General features: G+C 31.2%; 1 protein-coding gene and 1 long non-coding RNA gene across 3 annotated transcripts in view; one reads left to right on the forward strand and one right to left on the reverse strand.

Annotated features, from left to right (window-relative positions):
* The window catches only part of LOC127711258 (uncharacterized), a 270314-nt gene that overhangs the window by 121985 nt on the left and 124958 nt on the right, over window positions 1–23371 (forward strand). The gene's annotated exons all lie outside the window — the stretch shown is intronic.
* LOC127711267 (uncharacterized) lies at window positions 8934–13139 on the reverse strand. Its single transcript, XR_007986622.1, has 3 exons — window positions 12938–13139; window positions 11935–12108; window positions 8934–9039 (listed from the first exon to the last, which is right to left on the reverse strand). It is a non-coding gene; the product is annotated as an uncharacterized LOC127711267 (long non-coding RNA).

Here is a 23371-nt window from a genome sequence, read left to right on the forward strand (position 1 = left end):
TGTAAATGTTTAGCTATTTATTGGAAAGCAGAAAACTTCTGTTACATAAATATGGGCTGTTTTTTGACAATACAATGCACATGTATCGAGTACTAGCATCCTTACGTCATGCTAAATTACTGAAATCTTCACAATTTTAGCAGCTCAGTTAAATTTAAAACGGTTTTCGTCTTAAATGAAAGTGGCCGCATTTGTGTTCATTCTTAATATTTAAATGTAAGTTGTATTTGATAATAATACATAACATATATAAAAGTTGAGAGTGAACACGGATGCGGCCACTTTCATTTTTGACAAAAACTATCTAAAAAGTGACATATTATGGCATATTTGATAGATTTTTCATATTTTAGCTTGAATTTGAGCGTCTTTAATGACTAAATCAGTTCAAATCTTTCACAAAAACTAATTGAATTGACTGAAGTGTTTTCAAAGTGTCCTAAATCTTTCATCTGATGAACCTGAAGTTTGTAACTGTCGTTTACCTGGTTTGATTATTGAAATTATCAAAAAGAATTCGAGTACGACGCTGGTTTTTGTGTGTGTTTATTTTTATTCACTATAAACACTCAAACATGATCAGTTGATCAGTTGAAAGCCAGGAATTTATAAATAAATTGGGAGCTTTGTGATTTTCCAATATGCCAAAAATGTAATTAAATTACAAATAATCGATGGGATTAAATAAAAATAGTTATCGTAAGCGCGGACTCATTGTTAATGACCGTACGATGTACTTTAGGTATTTATATTGCTGTCTCAATGTAACTTCATTCATATGTCTTTATTAAAATGATGTGGTGGGGCTATGTCAATTGAATACAAACGTAACAAAGACCTTACATAATCAAATAGTTAGAAATTATTTCTGGGCTAAAGGTTATTTTTTATTTCAATGAGGGTCCTTGTTTCGAAAATAGCACAAATAAACTAGACGTTTTCTATCAACACTTTACATTGTTTTCGGTTATTATTACTACATCTTATTATAATTTCAATTGAGCTTTATATGTTTCATCCGGATATTAAAACTAATTAAAAATCATTTAAAGAATTTTATTCCACTGTCATAGATGTGAGAGGTTTAGCTAGCTACAAAAACATGTGTATTTCTCATTTTGTACATAAAGAAATGCCTGCAGCAAGTCAGATCCATGACAGTTGTTTCCCTACATTCTTTTGATGTGTTTGAGCTTTTGATTTTGCCATTTGATAAGGGACTTACCGTTTTGAATTTTCCTTGGAGGTCGGTATTTTTTTAGTTTACCTTTTAAACATGTTCGGTGCTGAAATTAACGGGAAACACATTGCTTTTCATAAATGACATCTTCTTTTACAAATGACAGTATATGAACATTATTATTTTTAATATATAGGTCTTGTGCTTGTCTTTTAGGGAAAAATCGTATAGTTGTTAAAGTATTAAGAAAATGTTGAAAACAAAACAAACAAACTTTCATAAAAAAAATCTTTTGTACACATAACCATCTAAATAAATATAAAAAGCAAAATTTCCTTGAAGTACATTTTCTGTATTTAAAATAATTTGGAACAGAAATAAATATACTTACCAAATCGTATGCCAGATACTTCAGTATTGAAGATAGATATCAGAAAAATACTCAATAGAATCTTACAATTAAACATTCTGCTTCAGTTATGGTACAAGAAATGTAACAAACCTAACATGTTCCTTTTACGATTGTTTTTATATAACATCCACAACTAAATCGTGCTAAACAGAGAAAAAACATAAAAAATATGTTTCCGGAAAATCCGGATTTGGTTAACCTGCTTGTATGACATTCATGTATCTTATTTTTTGAATGTACGTATAGATTAATCGGCTGTTTTCAACACTAGGGAACAAAACAATAACTCTTTTTCTTGTGTTTCTTCGAAGAAAAAAAAAGACTTCAGATTTAACACGTATCGTAAAGAACTCTCCCTTTTTATTCATACAGTTCAATAAAATTCCATCTTGTTCATTTTTTGGAAAGTGAGAAGAAAAATTAGAAAAGGTCAAAGGTCATAACTGACCTTTGCCATTATGTCTAACAAATGTTCTAATGGTCATTACTGAAGACTCCATGTGTCTATCACTTCAAAGTACCCTTATATAGATCACAATGCACGATTAAAAACCATAATTACACAACTAAACATGGTAATCCAAAATATTGTGAAACTTTAAGTAAATCAGATCAGTTGTTTTGGAGAACGGATGCAGACAAGTTCATTTAAAAACAGCGGAAGTGAAGAAAAAAAATCGATAGTTAGAAGAACTTAGGAAAAACAACTAGTCTCCTGACTTATTAACGCTATCACCATTTTAATTAAAAAAGATTTTAGTCATTACCAAAAAACATATAAACAGCACGCTATAAATTAAGTGCATCAAAGCGCTTTTCTGGATTTACCTTCATCAAGAACGTTCAAAGCCAAGTATTTCTATTTCAAAGCCTAGAACGTATATAAGAGCAGAACAGTTGAACGCATTTTTGGTAAACAAAAAAACTAAAACAATGCCCAATTTATGTTTACCATAGATTCTACATGTTAAACAGGATATGTTTACCATGTGAATCACGTACATGTAATTGTGTGAATTGAATATATTTCACTACCAATATTTCATAATGAAAACATATTATCTGCTTAAATATGTTTGGTCATTAAGTTGTATTCATAGTGCAAATTACTTTTTGATGACGTTTGAACTAATGATGTTTTCTATTTTTATTTTTATTTCGTAGGTATTGGACGCATAAATGGGCGATAACACTTCTGATATGAGTGATCATTGATATGGGCATAACATTTCATTTACTGTTTACAAAACAAACTTTATTGAATTTTCGAAAAACCATAAAGAATTTTGGGTCCTCAATGTTATTCCACTTTGTACTGTTTTGGCCAATTTTAACGTTTCCGATTCCAAAGCAACGGACGAATTTTTTTGTAGATGAAACGCGCGTCTGGAGTACAACATTTTAAAATTCCTTGTTTCTATAAAGAAAGAGTTTATTGAGAAAACCAAATATTCTAACATGTCTTATCATATTCATTACTTATAATATTGATTATTTAGTTCATGCTGAGTATTCATAAAATTTGCAAGTATTTGGTATTTTTACATGATGTATGCGCCAAAGGGTAGCAAGTATAACGTTGTGTTTTACTTTGTGCGCTTGTTAGAATTATTGAATTGTTTGGAGGGCAACTATCCAAAATCATTAGAAACTGTTGTTAATTGTATTTTCAAAAGTTTCTTTATATCAATATCTTACCTCACACATAGGTAGATCTAGGTTGATTATTAATACGAATTATGTTCTAGTTCGTCAGACTTAAACGAATATAAATTATTTATACAATAAAACTCAACACATGTATCAGGAATAAGCTCTCCTAGTGATAGTAGTATACTTTATTATCAAATGTTTAAAAGAACTCAAAGACAGTTTGTTTTTCTTTCCAATCGCACTACGGCTCGTGCTCAGTTTTTACTAAGTTGTGTCCAGTCATACAAATAAAGCTCCATCATAGCCATCCATTAAAAACATACAAATTTACACCAATTTACAAAACAAGAAATATACAACTTAACATGTTTATATAAAGCACTATAAAGCATTATTAATAACCATTACTTTCCACATAGGAATAATATACTGTCTAGGTGATGAAGGTCGGGTTGGAGTGTTGTGTGTGGGCTTATTATAGACAAGACAGTTGTACGTAGTATGCTTTTCGGCGTAAGGCAGAACTTCGTATAAAAACCTTATAAATTACATTTTATTTATATGAGAAAAAAGCAAGAAAAACACGACTCAAAATCATACGATATACAGAAAACCTTTTTAATTCGGAGAATTATACCTGCAATGCGACAAATATTATCCAATGAAAAACCATTGTAAACATTAAAGGTTTTCTAAAACACGTGTTGATGTAAACAAACACACTTGGTTTACTAAAACAAATACATGTGCTTCCGTACTATTAATAAATATATTTCCTTTTGTACGCTGTTCACCACAACTTATATAACAGCAGAGATATCCTTTAGCACATCCTCCAGTTTTGCAAAGAATATGTCATTGGATTAAAGTATCTCGAGGTTTTGTTGGACATTATAATTGAGAATGGAAATGGGGATTGTGTCAAAGAGACAACAACCCGGCCAAAGAGTAGAAAACAGCTGAAGGCCACCAATGCGTCTTCAATACTATACTAGTATTCTGTGAAATGTAATGCATTTCAAAAAAATATTTTTTGAAACAAACTGTTCATATCAGTAACAATCACTATTGATAAATAAAATTCGTTCATAACCAGCAATACTGTTACAAATGTCTAAGTGAAAGTGCTGTTGAAATTTAGCATATGACAGTTGTTATCCATTCGTTTGATGCGTTTGAAATTTTGATTTTGCCATTTGATTGGGGACTTTCCTTTTTGAATTTTCAGTATTTTTGTGATTTTACTTTTTTAAGGCATTTCTATTCCTTCAATATCAATTTTTATATAAAAAGAAAATACAAAACATCATCTAAAGTATTAATACGATTTGTAAAATTAAAGATAAAATTGAAAATTGCATATGCTTTTTTTTAATATCAAGCAATGTGTTCATATCCACTTTACAACTTCGCATTATTACAGAATAGTAGCTGGTTACTTGACAATATTCTTGCTAAATAATCTGAGAAAATGATTTATAATTATTCAATCAAAAAAACATAACAAATTTTACTGACCTGTATGTCATGTATTTGTGGTGGACGTTCTGATATGTCTACACTTGATCAACTGGAATTTTAGGGTTTTTGAAAAAAAATTGTATTTATACCAATGCTGTCAATTTCTGGATGTTGATTAACTATTGTTTAATTAACAGATTTGACAGGAACTCAGACGACACCAACAACTGTAGAACCGTCAAGATCAGCAGACACAATAGCATGCCCAATTAAAATAGTGTGATACTGAAGTTTAGTTGTACCTTGTACCTGTAGAAACGCTATTTCAAACGGGATAGCACGTACTCCTTTTAACAGAGAGGTGCATTTCCGAGGCCGGGAATTTTTAAACGATCCTGGTACACTTTGCGATATTTTAAATATACTTATTCAAAAAGGTTACCAGTTCAATACTGTTATTAAATCGTTGAATATTGTTTTTGTTGTTTTTAATACTGATTTTGTTTACAGTAAATTGAAGTCCAGCATAATCTGATTGTTATATACATAAGCTGTTAATCACGTCTATCCACTAAATTCATTTGATGTTGGATGTAAAATTGAGAATGGAAATGGGGAATGTGTCAATTAAGAGACAACAACTCGACCATAGAACAGACAACAGCAGAAGGTCACCAACAGGTCTTCAATGCAGCGAGAAATCCCCGCACCCGGAGGCGTCCTTCAGCTGGCCCCTAAACAAATATATATACTAGTTCAGTGATAATGAACGCCATACTAAACTCCAAATTGTACACAAGAAACTAAAATTAAAAATAATACAAGACTAACAAAGGCTAGAGACTCCTGACTTGGGACAGGCGCAAAAATGCGGCGGGTTTAAACATGTTTATGAGATCTCAACCCTCCCCCTATACCTCTAGCCAATGTAGAAAAGTAAACGCATAACAATACGCACATTAAAATTCAGTTCAAGAGAAGTCCGAGTCTGATGTCAGAGGATGTAACCAAAGAAAATAAACAAAATGACAATAATACATAAATAACAACAGACTACTAGCAGTTAACTGACATGCCAGCTCCAGACTTCAATTAAACTGATTGAAAGATTATGTCTTCATCATATGAATATCAGGCACAATCCTTCCCGTTAGGGGTTAAGTATCATACCATCATAACATATATGAGAAGAACATAACCCGTGTCATGCCAACAACTGGTTTTTAAATAAATGTGTTTAGTGCCGATGCAAAGACCCTATAAGTGAATCAATATTAACGCCAAAATATGCAATCTTTAATGACCTGACAACAGTATCGTAACTGTGTGTATTGATCGATAAAGACTGTGTATCTTAGATGTTAGATGATAATTTTTTTCTATTAGTTGTTATTGGCGTTACACTAGGTGTCAGTAACTACGAGTACTCATAGATCTGTACTTAGTTTGTTTTTTGTATTCGGACGTACAATTACACGTTTACGTCCACTTTGTGTTAATTTAAATGTATTTCTCTTTCTATAACACCCGGCCACGGAAAGCTTTATTTTTGTAAAGCCTAGGTGGTCGTGTGGTCTATCGCGTCGGATACAGTGCAGGCGATTTGGTGTCACGATATCTCAGTAGCATGAGTTCGAATCCCGGCGAGGGAAGAACAAAAAATTTGCGAAAACAAATTTACAGATCTAACATTGTTGGGCTGATGTTAAGACGAGTTGTATATATATATATATATATTCCTAACATCACTGAATTTGTCGAAATCCGGATATGGTGTACAAATTTTTGCACCTCATGTTTGCGGTATACAATCTTTTCCGCAAGTTTATTGTTTTCTGTTTAGTAATAATTTAATAATAAGATCTGTTTTGTTACATCTTGTGATCCATTTATTTGGCAATCGCCAATGGCAGTCAGCAGGGTTTAAGAACATCAGTTGGTCGACCTGCTAGTCAAATGCGTTTTGTTAAAATATACTTTTTCACTCATTTGGTCTTTTGGAAAATGTTGTTTGTGCTGTATTTAGACCCCTCTACCAAGAAATTTGTTTTGCATGCACACGTATAAAAATTGCGGTTTTTATCCAACGCAATCATAGGTTTGAACGTTGTTTTCAATTTAGACTTGTATATATATATATATATATATATATACCGTTATACGTATTTATTTTAAGGTTAAATCCTAACTATCAGACTGCCTGTCCAAACTTCTATTTTGGAATAGCACAAGGTATGTCTTTTTTGACTGTCCATGGCATTAAAACACTAATTCCTCGTGATCTGGTCGATTGATTTAATTCTCTGATGCTTGATTTTATTTTATTATCAATTGCTTTTGGCTTTTAACTAGCTTTAAGTAACTACATGTACTCTCATATCGTACTTATTAATTTTACTTGTTGAAAAATATTTTTGATAAAATTTTGTTATACAGCGTTTACTTATTTTTTTATATCTCGTTCCACTTTTTTTGATGTGTACCAATTTTGATATTTAGTATGACAATAAATTTTCATTTTTGGTCTCGTACTAACATACTAACAACAAATGTTTTTTGTTAAAAAAATATTTCGGTACTCAAAATTTTTAAATTAAAGCTACCTGTGCATGTTATTTTATTTAACGCCCTTTTGTCCCAGGTTATAGTTCTTTTTTGACATTTTTATATTTATATTGTGTCATAGATTTAAAAAGATGTTTAATTGTTATTGTTATTATTCCTTTTTGATCGAGTTACGCCATTTCAATAGATATTTCATAGTGTGTTCTTCTTTTTGGTAATGGTATACTACTGTTTAGGGTTGGGGTAAAGTTTGACACCTGTTGAACCCGCTGCATTTGGTTGCTAAGTCAAGAACCTGTTATATTAAGTCAGTGGTTGTCGTTTGTTGAGGTGGTTCATAAGTGTTTCTGGTTTTTCCTTTTTTTTATAGATTGGATTTGCCTGTTTGAATTGTAAAAGACATTTAATTTTTGGGCCCTTTATAGCTTGCTGTTAGGTGTGAGCCAAGGTTCTGTGTTGAAGGCCGTGCTTTGACCTATAATGGTTAACTTTTTAAACATTTTGATTGGGATAGAGAGTTGTCTCATTGGCACTCATATCACATCTTCTTATTTCTATTTTTACAATGTTTTATTAATTAAACATTGTTAACAGGCTGATTATGGTTTTCATATGTTTTTGTTAGTCTAAGAGCAATACAGAGAAGCGCTTCGTATGCACCGAATGTATACATTCTATTAAATTGTAGAAAAGATAAAAAAAAAATTTATCTAGTAAAACAATGTTCAGTCACAAAGTACTATTCTTTTTGAAGATTATTTAAATTTATGTTTGTAAAACAAATTGTACACATTTTTGTCACTTTTTCATTATGTTAAAGAGCGAAAGTAATCCCTCAGGGGACATTATTGGAGCCTAACGTTGGCACCCGAGATCAGCTATATATGTATGTAGTATTGCTGAACCGGCAGCGTACATGTACAGTGTTGTACTAAGTGGACCTTTCTTGTGTTTTTTAACGCTTTTTTTTTGCCATGGTCTTTGTCTATCATTTTCAATTGATTATTCGTATAACCCACATTCCAACGTACCTGCTATTTTTAGAAAAATCAGTTTGCTGGATTTATCAGATTCGTACTTCGAAAAGGAAAATCTTCAAATTTCAAATAATTTTGAAAATATTCTTTTTCAAATATCAACTTATTGAACCCTATTAGAGTTGTGACTCAGTTTAAATTGAGCCCACTGAATGCACATGATCTTTATTCCTAGTACGTATTGTATATTGCACATTAATCTTTCGCTTGTTAAACTTTTAAAAAGTTCTATGTCAATAAGTTCAATTGCAAAATTACGTGGTCCCTACGACAAACAGTTTCCGTGATTCATGAAAGCATTTGAGTCTCCTTGGAGTTCGGTAAATGTATATTTTGGGATTTTATTTAATGCGATGTTTCACTTCAACATATATAATTACAAGCAAAGAAGTTTGAACATTAATGAAGCATGATTTATGTGACAATTACATTTGTACTATGTTGAATAAATATATATAAACACATAGTTCAACCAATATGTACATACCAAACGTACTCGTTTTATAATAAGTTAGTTCCCGTTAACTGACGTTCATTGTTATCACAGACTAATACAATCCTTGACGATGGAAACAGCACAAACAAGTGTTGCTACTTTGACTTTCTCAAAATAAAAAAAAAACGATTTAGCAAATATCTTTATTGAAGAACATTTTAAGTAAACTTGAAATTTAATTATTCTGTAACATTCATTTTGTCCATCCTTTGTTTGTATCAACATGATTAATGACCTACAAAATTAAAAATTGTACTTAAAGTAGATATATGTATATACATAAACAATGTAAGTAAGAAAAATGTTATCAAAACGTCAAACAGTGCGGCTATATACAAAGTACACAAGTATGTTGAGAGGATATGAAATTGATTTATGGTGAAAGCTTATCTCTGGCACTCGTGTATATTAACAAATCTTTCGCGAGCCATACCATTGGTCTCAAAAGCGTAAGAACAGTGCCATGTATATGATTTTTGAAAAGTTGTGGCATGCACACTTAATTCTGCTTTAAAGACATGTATATATAGTTACATGAATAAATAACTCGTTCTTTATTTGAACTCTTTGAGAAATTGGGTATGTCTCAGGATATTGTTATGTTGATTTGCCTTCTCAGGCTGAAAGAGAAGTAAACGATACCATAGGTTGAAAACAAACTGACAATTAAGGCTAAAAACGAAAAACGATCATAGACAAAAGTAAAATAAAAAATACTGAACTCCGAGGAAAATTCGAATCGGAAAGTCTCTAATAGAATGGAAAAATCAAAAGCTCATACGCATCAAACGAATAAACAACAACTGTCATATTCCTGACTTGGTACAGGCATTTTCTTATGTGAAAAAGGTGGATTAAACGTGGTTTTATAGCTAGCTTAACCTCTCACTTGTATGACAGTTGCATAAATTTCAATATATTGACAACGATTTGTGAACAGTACAAACAGATATAATACGTTCACATGTCAAAAATAGGGGTACAGCAGTCACATTGTGTTTTATCTCAATAACCATAAAAACAAACAAAGATATAAAAAAATATTTACAATGGCACAATAACACAATGACGGGATATATAAGTATAGAGCGACGTCATACGTAACAAAGAAACACCAAAAAGGCATATACATTATTTAGACAAACCATAGAAGCAGAAATGAAAGACAAGAATACAAAAACTTATCATAGAACAATAACACTATGACGGGATGTTTAAGTACAGAGCCACGTCATACGAAACAAAGAAACACAAAAAGGCATATAAACAAAGCATATTAGCAAAATAGAAAGACAATAATACAAAAATTATCAAAGAACAATAACACAATGACGGGATGTATAAGTACAGATCCATGTCCAATGGATACCACCAAGAACAGATTAAACAGTAAAAGTAATATTCATAAAGACTAATGAATCGAAAGAATAATATAACACGTTATTAAGATGATAATCAACGTCAGTACCCATAATCAATACTTCAAACAGCGCTAAACAAACACAAAACTGAAGACTGAGCAACACGAGCCTTACATCAACTTTGATTAATCTTAAGTGCTCCGGGAGGGTAGACAGATCCTGTTTCAATTGTAACACCAACGTGTTGAGTTGTTTGTAGATATTGAGACGTTTGGTTTAGGTGCGATTGTTGATTGATTATCTCAAACAGAAAGAGAATATGCCAAATTGTTAACTACAGTTATTGCACGGTTGACAAATCTTGTGTTCCAATTAACGGCTTCTTTTTTCAAATAATAAGGTTTAAATCATGCATACAGTTCATGCAAATATTTTTTATGATGAAAAGCCCAACATAATTTTAATTTTAAAATCGTTCTGAACATGGCAAAGGAACTGATGAAGTGGTTTTATATGCATTGCACTTTTACGATTATACTATTTATTTTATTTGAATAGTTTTCGAATTTGAAATTATTTTGGTCATTTTTAATTGCATGTGATTTTTTTATTCTTATTTAGTTTCACCAACCCAGTAAATAACAAAAATACAAAACAAAATCAGTTGCATTTTTATTTACAAAAATCTTAAACGTTATATATTTATTACATGAAATATTTGTAGACTATATGTCCGGCTTTCAAAATTGAATCAATAAATAAACAAATACGTGTATATAGATATGAGAAGATGCAGTATGAATGCCAATGAGACAACTCTCCATCCAAGTCACAATTTGTAAGAGTAAACCATTATACATATTTATTACCATATTGTTTTCTTTTTCAGAAGTGTTGACAATTTAATGGTTGTATTACGGTTTATTTTCTACCAATTTTGACAATGTATGCAGCCATACAAATATAGTCAATACACAGGTTAACAGTTAGTTGTACACTTATTAATACAGGGCAACTACCTACCAACTTTCAAAAAAGTCTGGACAAAATAAATGCCTATGCTTCAAGATTGTAAGCGAATGGAATATCAAATTTAACTGCCAACAATTTCAAAACACTCACAAGAGGGTTCAAAAAGCTTGTATGGTTAAACTGGATATATGGACACCTTCAACAATGGGCACTCTCAAACACTGTAGACTAGAATATAATTTATGACTAAAACCCCCTTTTTATCGTGTTTCCGAAATATTTTTTCCGTTTATCTACAGAACCTAATTTTCAGTCCCAAAAACAAAAAGGGATAATCAGCGTAAATCAGGGACAATGACTACTGCAATAAGTTGAATGACTATTTATAAATTGTTGACCTATCTGTATAATTATTTTGTGTTTCTAAAAGTGTCTGCTACTTCCCTTTTCAGTATTAAGCAAAACTGTGGGTTTTTGTTCGCTTTATAGCGCTTTTCAACTTCGAAGTACCCTGTAGTGTTTGTGACAAACGGAAAAAAACAGGGGTCAAAATCGTCATTTTAAAGCAATTGCTACTATTAGGAGTCAATCGTTCAAATTGTTTTTGCTTATCATTTTTTACTTAAATTATTTTTTTTACCTTATATTGTTAAACAAAAAGAAACAAAAATTCGGCAATGATGATGTGAAAACGTCCTATTTTACACATTTGACAAACGAACAAACGAAATAAATGGACAAGTACTGCAAAATGCATTTAATACTGTAGGTATAAAATATTTTTATAAATATCTTACCATATAAATGATATCGTTTTAAGGAGGTTTAATTGCATTTCCTAATGCCTTTTTTGCAAAGATGACCACACCCGTTAGAACAACATAGACTACCATAACCACAGCCTGACCCGCATCGTTCATCACAAGTGCCGAATGTATCTGGAGGTAAGGTCGGGCACACCAATCTGCACTCTAAGATAAAAATATAAGAATTGATTTTTCGATTGATTGCTTATACACCTCATTACAAATTTATTGTTCTATATGTTTACATGTGGTGATCAACTTCTAGAAAAAGCTATTTGTTTTTTAATGAAGGTCAAAGTACGTCTTTGGTATTGTTCGAAATTTCATATGAAAGTAATCAAATATTCTAGTCTCAGCCCACCGAAAGTGAAATACACCATGGTTCAAGTAATTCACGGTAATTAAAATCGTAAATTTCAAATTGAGGTATCAGATCGTTTAGCTGACTATTACATGTATAACTATATTCATTTTTATATCAATTGTCCTAGTATTGATGTTGTTTTACATAAACAGTAGACTTTATTGACGAAAAACTGATTGCGAAACTTTGTATTTAGGAATTTTCTAATTAAATAAGAATAGATATGTCAACATTAAACATGTTTTTCTATCTTTCCAAAATGTATTTGTTCAACAGCATGATGGCAATACAACATGTTATACTCATGCATTTGTGCATTTCACGTGGATTTAAATTAACGAATGTCACAGAAATCACTTAAAACCTTTAATTTATATGATTAATTCGGAACCCTATTCATAAAATTATCAGCATTTTTATCAGACACCATTTACATAAACACACATAAATTAGTTTAAGTAATTTATCATTATACCATGGATTTTACGTTTATTCGTATGTTATTTTTTGCATAATGAAATATCTGTAACCTTACAATATACTAAGTTGAAACACACACATACACACACACACACACACACTAACAAACAAACATGAAAATATCGCGCAATATGAAAGCGATACACTTACTTGGTATTGCACCACTGACAGTAGTAATGAAGAAAAATAGAACACAAAAATTACACAGTAATAATCCAGCTAATTTCGACATCGTCTCGAGGTAGATATATCCAAAGAAATAATGACAAGTGACAATGCTCCCATTTATTTATTCATTTTTAGATAATTTATTTTACTCGCGTGTCAAATGATATAAAGCTCCACGAACATGTAAAAATTTTTAATAAATACGGATACTAAAGACATGTGGTTAAAACTTGTATTAAGAAGAAAAACAATTAAAACATTAATTTGTAAACATGAAGTCAGGTAATATTTTATTTATATACAAACTTTTAATACAATCTTTGTAAACATGCCCTCGTGTTACGGTAAATTGTCAGTCGTTCTAGACGTTTTATTGTTTCGTTATTTTTTTTTATTATTGAACCTATAGATACTACGTTTTTTTCTTTAAAATAAAGATATACTGTTGAAATGTAATACGACTTTCAATACTATTTAGATAATTGAAATTAACGTTATATGAAGACGTTTTCAGTTTTTCCCCATTTTAATGTCTGTAAACATTTAATACTTTTATGAGTTACCAAATCCAAAATGCTAATTCTTTTCGGAGTAACCAAGTTATCATATTCCTATAACCAGATGTACAATTTATATATATCATAGTGACAATGTTATTTCAAAATATATTTATCAAAGTCAATTTTAGAATACAGTATACACCCAATTCCTTATTTTTAATGTACATTGAATGTTTAAACTTTTACTCCTTATTGTAATTAAAATAAGCAACTAGAATTTCAACTTCTAAAAATGTTAAATAGAATATCAAAAATATTATCTGGGTGGGAGAGGGGTCGCTCAATGCTGTAATCTCTCATTTTTAAGCCATATTTTTTTTCTATTCTGTATTAATCTTTGTTAAATATTATCTATACTTTCTAAGTAAGCTCCATCCATACCCCCAATTATACTTAGTTCAAAGATAATAGGTATTGTAGTAAAGCAAATGCTTTACAGCCAACACAAGGAAAATATCGTTCTGGTCCCACAATTCTCTATTCTCTAATTTTTATGCCATTTTTCTTTATTCTGCATGTACATTTAACCAACTCCATTATTGTAAAATATTGATATTGATCCAATATTCTATATTTTGTAAATTCTTTCCAGACTCAATTGTGATATAAAGATGAATTTAAATCAACAAATTTGATTTACAAACAAAACAAGAAAAAAAAATCGATGTGGCGAATACAGAGAAGCAATCATTGTTTTCTTTTAATTTTTTCCTGGTATACGATCTTTCCTATTTTTGAGACGACCACTTACTTTTCGTACTCGATGTATAATCCTGGTACCTTTGACTAGTGACCATTGTTGAAAAGGTCTGCTAATAAATAGTGTTGGCTCATTCGTTAATAATACCTTAACAATAGCGTGTCTTCTAGGTACTTAAAATCCATTCAGACTAAAATAACGGATATGTTCCTAATGTCGTAACTAAAATCCCATACCTTTACCCCGAATGTGAACTACCGAATTAGACTTTTTACCGGTTTTATAATATCATGAGCATCACGACGGCTGTCACATGTTGAGCAGGATTTGTTTATCCTTTCGGTGCACCTGAGATCATCCCCAGTTTTTGGTAGGGTTCGTGTCGTTCAGTCTTTAATTTTCAATGTTGTGTTTTGTTGCCATGGCGTTGTCTGTTTATATTGAAATATTAGTTTGGGTGTCCCTCTGATATATTTGCCCCTCTTTTATGAAACCGTATTCCTACATATTACTGTAAGCTCTGGTAAATTTCAAGCTATTTATTGAAGAGAAACTTTAGAGTAGTATGTGCATCAGCCCGTCCTGTTTTCCACCGAATAATATTAAACTATTATAGTTTTGATAATTGGTCAATCGCCGTAACTTTTCAAATGTATTATCTTATCATTTTAAAACGGAAAAGAAATAATGAAATCGGTTAATCAGTATCACAGATTGCCTCTGGCTGCCATGCCTTTCATCCGATCGAAATTTTATAAAATTAATCAAAGATCACTTTTAAATGGTTACATAGCAAAAATACCGAATTCCAAGGAAAAATCTTAATGGAAGGTGCATTATCAAATGGCGAAACAAAAAGTTCAAACACAGCAAACGAATGGAAAACAACTGTCATACTCCTGACTTGGTACAGACATTTCCTTAAGTAGAAATTGGTTGCTCAAACATGGTTTTTAGCTACCTGATTAATTATTCCGGCAAGCAAATAAAATAGAGAGCGCTCACAAACATGTTTAATCCCCGACATTCTTTATATGCCTGTTACAAGGCAGGTTCAGTGGTTGTCGTTTGTTCATGTCTGTCATATTTGATTTTCGTAATTTGTTTGCAACTGAAATTATACCGTTTGTTTTCCCAATTGTATAATTTCATATTTTTCATGTCGAAGCCTTGAATTATAGACTATGCGGTATAGGTTTTTCTCATTGTTGAAGGCTGCACAGTTACCTATGATGCTTACATATACTGTATTTCAACTTTGGTGGATAGTTGTGGCGATCATAGGTAAACATACCACTTCTTCTTATTTTTATATAAATATGTATCCCGGAAACCTGCTTGGTAGCCTTATTTTAGGTTTAATGAAACAATATTTTTAAGCGTTCCTTTTCTACTACAGGTAGTTGGTGGAAAAAAAGGTGTAATATGTGTAAATATTTCAATTACACTTTTATATAATGATTTATTTCATATTGATATCAATCTAGGAAATTTAATGCTGTGTTTTGGTTACTGTGGATTCATTTATTTTCGTGGGTACCAGTTTTCGTGGATTGAAGAAAACTTGCATTTTCGTGGATATTTAATTTCATGGTTTCGGCAAAGTCTGCATATTTCCTTTAGGAAATTTGTAATTCGTTGAACATTTAAATTCGTGGCTCCCCTATACCCACGAAATCCACGAAAATTGGTATCCAACGAATAGTAATGAATCCACAGTATACTGATGTTCAATAGTCATTAATCGATTAAGTGAAAACAAACTCGTAATACAAACTAAAACTTAGTTAAACACGTCAACTATGAGAAGAAAATAACAGACCAACAGAAACACTGAACTGTAACAAAAACAAACCCCAACATACATCGAAACGGACTATTTGCTAACAGCTTCCATATTCATGGCTAAGTAAAGGACGTTTTAAGAATAAAAACAGTGGGCTGAACCTGGTTTTATTGCTAGCCAAACCTTAGAATAATTAACACCTGGTATCTTTGATGAGACTATGTGTGCAATAAGCAAGTAAGAAAATGTCTCAAATAGATGGATAAGTGCTATCACGATTTGGATTTGTCATAAAGTGATTTTTGTTTTGTATAAATTTGCTAATACAACCTCCTCACAAGAGAGCTTGATCTTGTTCTTTAAAAAGTAACATTACAAAAATTACGAGCTCTAAGAAAAATTCAATCGGAATGTGTCTTATCAAATGGCAAAATCAAACGCTCAAACACATCAAACGATTAGAAAAGAACTGTCATATTCCTGACTTGATACAAGCAGATTACATGTAGAAAATGGAGTATTAAACCTGGTTTTATAGGTAGCTCCCACGCATGCACTTGTATGACAGTCGCATATATAAAATCCCATTATGTTGACAACTACGTGTGAACAAAACAAACATACATAATAGGTCAAATGTCAAAATAAGGATACAGCAGTCAACATTGTGTTATATTTTAATTACTATAAAAACCAACAAATATATATCAGCCAAGAGAAAAAAACAAAATGGAATATAGATAAAGCAATAAAACATTTGTAAGGATTTGTCAATCCATCCTTTAAAATGTTAAAATAACCCTTATTTACAAATTTCATTTGGAACGAAGCCGTTAAGTTGTTATTAATATTTTATCAAATATCCCTTTGAAGACACTGTGTAGGACAGTAGTATGTTGCTTTGTTTGTGAATTCTACGTATTCTCATCCATATATATTTGCTTTGATATTGACATTAGTAAAAAGATGCTATTTAGGCTATTTTTATATATTAAAAACAAAATATAATCATGCAGACAATCTCTTTTTTCAAGTTTGCATACTTAATTTAGTTTACATCGTTTTATTTGTGGACAGCATTGATAATAAAAACAGATATTTTTTCAAAATTTAGGGCTTCCTGATCTCTCTGTCAAGTGTTTAAATAGCAAACAAACAAACTATGACCTACAAATTTAATCATTTGTAAATGTAAAGATAAATAATCGAATTGTACATTCTAAATATAGGATAATTAGAAAGTAGATAATTTCTAAGTATCATTTTTGAAAGGATTATCAAAACTGACATTAAAAGCGAATTTATTATCGTTTTCAAAATCATTAGTTCGTATAATATGTTTTGATATTTACATTGAATTTGCTTACTAATGAATTGTTTAATTCGTGTCGTTTCAATCGTTATCATTACGTTAAAGTATTTGATTAAACATGACGTTATTCATGTTATTTTACGTCAGTTGTGCATAATTATTGTGACACGAGAATTTGCCAAAATAAATCTTGAGAATTGGACAAAATAGTTAATAATTATCAATTTTCGGAGATGATTCGATGGCAATTTTATTGTTAGTACGGAATCGACAACAAGTGATTTTTCTGAGTTTATGATTATTCTAACAAAGACCGTAATTTATGAAAGACAAATGAGAAAATCGTTTATAACGAAAATCACATATTGAAATTGTGAAAGAATTAGTTCAACAATTTATCAATTATTACAGAGCGAAACGACACAAGCAAAGATCCGTTTCCTAATCAGACAAAAAAAAACATATCTCGTAAATTGCAAATGTAAAAATCGTCAATATCGAATTTGTGCCTTTACAATCATCATTAGAACAATATATCAAAATTTAAAAGTAATAGTTTGAACTGCTCATCAGGAAGTACATGGAAACAACATTTGATTAAATAAGGATCACGACTGAACAGCAAAAGTGAAATATTGATCTCAACCGCGATTTAGTCACGAATAAAAGAAAATCTTCCAGATAAAAATTTCACAAAAGAGGAATTGCGTTTAAATACATCATCAATTTCAACAAACAAACTATCTAATTTCAGCAACTTGTTAATATCATACTTATTAAATATGACATTCTTGCAAATAAATAAAAATTTGCAGTTGTGTGTGATACTCTTTATGGATAAATGTGTCGCGAGAATTATTTTTTGTAAGTGCGTAAAAAAATTGTCCATATAACATACATGTACAATTCATTTTCATCAACGTTTGTTTCTTGTTTGACAATACTTATAAAAATGTACGATTTAAATTAAAATATAGGGGAACAATGTTGAATGAACGTTGAATAAATACTTACCTCACAATACAAGTTTCATACTTTTAATATTTTGTTATGCAACCCTTCTGAACTAGAACTTGTCTGCAGCGACGTGGAAGGCTTGAATAAAGTCTGAATATAAAATAATGGCAATTCTAACCAGGTACGCAATAATTCAGACTTAAGGTCTTCGATGTTACGAACCAGATAAAGTCTATTTTTTATTTTATTCTTCATCAGAAGCCAGACATTTTCGATTGGGCTCAAGTCTGGTGATTGTGCAGGCCAGGTAAGTTGCGGTATTTGATTTTGCCTTTTCCATTCTTCTACAACCCTTGACCGATGACAGGGTGCATTATCATCTTGAAATATATAAGGTTCATTGCCAAAATGTTTGGTTTCAACTTGCCATAAATCATCGTCCAGTGTTTCTATATACTTGACAGAGTTCATATTACCATTTATCATAGCTAAAGTACCAACTCCATGATAAGTTAGACATCCCCAGACCATAATTTTAAGATTGTTGGACGGTCGCTGTGCAACATACATTCAGGTCTCCAAATTTCATTTGACTTCCTCCAAACTATAAGTGTACCGTCAGATTTGATCACCATTATCATCTCATCTGTAAATATAACTTTTTTCCACTGATTGTTAACAGTCCAATGAAGTTTACTCCTGCAATAAGCGACTCTTTTCTTTTGATTTACAATCCTGGTGCCAATTTTATTTCGAACAGATCGTCTGGTGTACCCTATCTCATGCAATTTTTGTTGAACAGTTCGTCTCGATACTTTTGCAGGTGTGCGAGTGTTAAATTCCGTTGTGATATCCTTTAGGGTTGAACGGCGAGACGTTTTAACAATCCGTGACAGAGTGTTTTCTGCCCGTTTGGTGAGAGTTTTTCTCCTTCCGATTCGAGGCACATTTTCCGTATTACCACGCATCCGCCAACGCTTCAAAAACCTGGAAATTGTGGATTTAGCTATTCCTAAGCTTTTAGCAACACTGCTTGCTCGATGACCACTTTCAATTAAACTTATGATAGCCTTTTTGGTGTCGTCTGACAATTCTTTCCCGTGCATCGCCATTTTTGTTGATATCAACAATGTCTAAACGTCGCTACGATTCCGGTTTAAAAATCCCTATTTACAAAGTTAAGTTCGAGTAATTCCCCTTTGAACACATGTTATTGATTTTTACGTTACAACATCGATAATGACGTTCTAAAAAGTCGGACAACGAAAATCGTCACCCAGCGCCATTAAAAACGTTGACTCAATTAAGACACTATGCTGTAGATGGATACAAATGCATAACATGTTAAATTCGTCTCTTCCAAATCTAAGCCATTCTTGGTGATTTTTTTCCAAACCCAGCAACTTAAAATGGTGTTTGGTTACAAACGTCCATCATAATGAAAAGTCGACCCCAAATGACGTTATTTTCAGTTTTTGGTACGGAGAATGAACACTGCCCTAGTCCTTTAAATATATTGTCAAACTTTTGATTAAAAAAAAAAAAAAAACTATCTAAAGGCACAAAGACATAATTTTATAATTTTTTTCACTACTATTAAATTAAAAATTTATGTGAACGAAAGAATAAGAGATAGTCAACATGGTCAACGGACAAATACAATAAAACGAATTTATTTCTGTTCATTACGGTCCTGCCTCGCAAGTTCCGTTTTTCTGTTGGAATTACTTCGATGTCGTGTTTGTGGAACAAGCCAAACCGTAGTAAGGCATTCATCTCTACTTTATTTACAGTATGTAAAAAAAGGTAAAAATAGAGATGTCGATTCCAAAGGATATTGAAAACTCATAACGCGTTACTGACAACGTCATGGCAAATATGGAGAGAAACCAGTTCACAAAATACTACATACAAAATTTAAAGCTGAGCAACACGAACTACATCACAGAGTGTGGGTTATCTCAGATACTTCGAATGCTTATACTGATCTTTTTCCACTAGTGCCAACCGTCATCATGCTCATGGAAAAAATATCGGTCATGTGTTTGATAAGTGTAAGAGTTATTAACACAAACATAATCATGACAATCAAACGTTATTTATTAATCAGTTTAAGAGATTAATAAATGTGTAAAACAATTGCTGAAGATACATAGTGTGTAAATTCAATTAAATAATTAACTGTAAAATGAGTACAACTATATGATTGTTGTAAGAATCACCAAATCAATGTTAATTGACTGATTTTCTTAAATTATTTTTTCTTATGTATTAATATTTACATCAAGACAATTGTACATGTTTGTATTACGAATTGTGAAGTGAATATTTAACATAACTTACCATATTTCAAAGCACCTTTTAACTTTCTTTTTACAATCATGACCACAGCCATTAAAACAACAACTTTTTTCCAGAGCCACAACCAGCGCTTTGAATCTTTTTACCACATGGACCGATTCCAATACCAGGTGTTCTAGGACACATCATTACGCATCCTTTTAAAAAAAAAACATAATTGGAAGCATCTGTTAGGTATACGTCAACGAAAAAGTAAAAATGATTCACAGTACAAAATATAGAATTGGATATAAACTTTTCCAGTACAATAGCAATATTCATCAAATAGTCAAGTTGACAGGGCCAAAAATATGCAATGAGTTCTTTCTATTAATAGTTTTTCAACACATAATACAAATCTTATGGTGTTTGTCATCGCTTCTGTTTTGTCGCAAAAGTGATATACTGGAACAATTAGGTTTTATAACTGATGTCAAAAGTTCTGGAAAAATATGAAATGATTTTTTTCTTTAATATCTTGGTACACATGCACACACGCACAAACCAAAACATTAATAGGAAATCGATTTACTCACGTCGACCGTTGACCTCTGTGATGAAAAATGATAAAAGACAAAAGATACACAAAATAAGTCCACTCAATTTCGACATGGTGTCGTTGCTATTGTAATTGTTAATCTTACTGCTAACTGGTAGTTTATATAATACATAGACCCAAAAATTACAAAGCATGAAATCAGGAAAAAAATCCCCTTATTTCCGATGACTAATAAGTTTTTCCAAGAATAATATGTTTTTATAAATTTATATGTAAGCATCAATATCTATCATGACATATTTCGTACTAGCTGGTGTCATGACATGTGGCCATTCGTTAATAAACTTTACTTCACAAACTTGGACAACAAAATTAAACTATTATTCGTAGTTGTTTTCCAATGCTTTTCGCTTTAAAAAAAATCATACGACGTGTCTTGAATGACTTAAATAAAACAAGATTGTCAATAAGGTCATCATTTACAAGATCATTGATATCCGCCTAAATAAAAAAAACTGTTATATGTAACCTCATTGTTATGCATGATTACTCCTCCTTGGATGATAGCTGTGCCATGTGTTATGAGTCCTTGCCCAAATATATATTTACTGGCAGTATTTCAATTTTGCTAGAACAAATTTCGAAAAGATGCACTTTTTCAAAAGAACAAATTCAATTCCTAAACATTAGATTCATTTAAGTATACATAATTTCAAGCATACTTAAATCATTTGACCTGAATAACACAAAATTGGAAACCTTGTTGAGGTTATTGAGTTAACGTATCGTTCATAGATTGTATAATGTCTTGAAAGACTTAGGTGTTTCTACCCCAGGCATAAATGGCCTTATTTGGTTTTTGCGAAACATTTTCTTCAACTTGATTATGTTTCCAAAATATTTTGCATTTGGCACCGCAGTGACGGTATATTCTAGTGAAGATAAACAAAATCATGTTAAGAAAACGATCATTTAATGTTTAGGAAGGTGTCGTTTCTTTTCATGTTGAATTTTTTTTTCGTACGACGCTAGCATGAACTTAAATATGTTTTATATAACATAACATAATAACTGAAGACAAATACTCTCAATCAGAATTTGTTTCGTTCACTGTGATCCTCATATTTTTTTTCTGTAAAGTTATTCAAGGTATTTTTGTTTTAACTCATTACCCAATCCCTTCCCCAATCAGAGAAACTGGTCGTTCTCTTATGTTGTTTGAAAAAAATAGAGGACAAATATACCGAATGGACATTCAATCTAAGTCTTAATTTAATATCACGCAAATAAAATTGGTCGAACTATAACAAGTATATACAACATGCTAGGACATGAAGTAAGCAGTCAATAATAAGACATATCATCCTATCTGGAAACTTATATTTGTCTAATGTGCCTCTTTATATAAAAAAGAGATGTGGTATGGATGACAATGAGAAAACTATCAACCAGAGGATTAAATACAATAAGCCTAAATAGTATGACGTACAAAAAGGTACACTAATGTATCAATTACCCTTGCTGTACAACATTAACAAAAAATCTTTTTGCAATGATTTTTACATTTTTCGTGCTTGCTAAATCCAGCGAAAGCATTCTTTTTCATCGTAAAATCATGAGTGTTTTCCACTCACTTTGTTCAAAAGCTTTCCTCGTTGAGAAACTACTACATGTAGCATTGCTTTTATCGAACTTGAATTTGTATATTAATAGGATCTCTTATAATCTTCACCTTGCATCATGTGCATTATGACTTCAAAATTTATTTTGACAACGAATGAAAATTATTTTTTTGTCTTAGTCTGGATAACATGTTTCAATGTGACTAGATTCATCACCCTGTCAATAACCTCTAAGTCAGTGTGTGTATCTTCTGATTATTCTGGGAATCCCCCAAAAAAGGACAATAATAAAAGCGCTGTTTGTTTTGTTGTTTATATTTTTGTTTTTTTAGGGTTGTTTTCTTTTTAAAGTTTTTGCTGTGCATAGACTGATGGATAGCAATTTTTTCTTTTTTATTATATATGTATTCGGTTGATTCATCAGGTATTTACAAACAAAAAGTATTGGATTAAGGATATGTCGGAGAAACGGGTTTTTTTTCTTCAGAAATCAGCAACGGAATTTATTGAAATATTTTCTTGTTTAAAATCTAGGTGCTTTTCTATCACCAAATGGTGTATATTATTGTTTAAAGCCAAGTTGAAGACTTCTTACTAAATATTATTATTTGTAAATGCCAAAGAACACATTTGTTTGGGA

The sequence above is a fragment of the Mytilus californianus genome, unplaced genomic scaffold (assembly GCF_021869535.1).
Source record: "Mytilus californianus isolate M0D057914Y unplaced genomic scaffold, xbMytCali1.0.p SCAF_8, whole genome shotgun sequence".
NCBI lineage: Eukaryota > Metazoa > Mollusca > Bivalvia > Mytilida > Mytilidae > Mytilus > Mytilus californianus.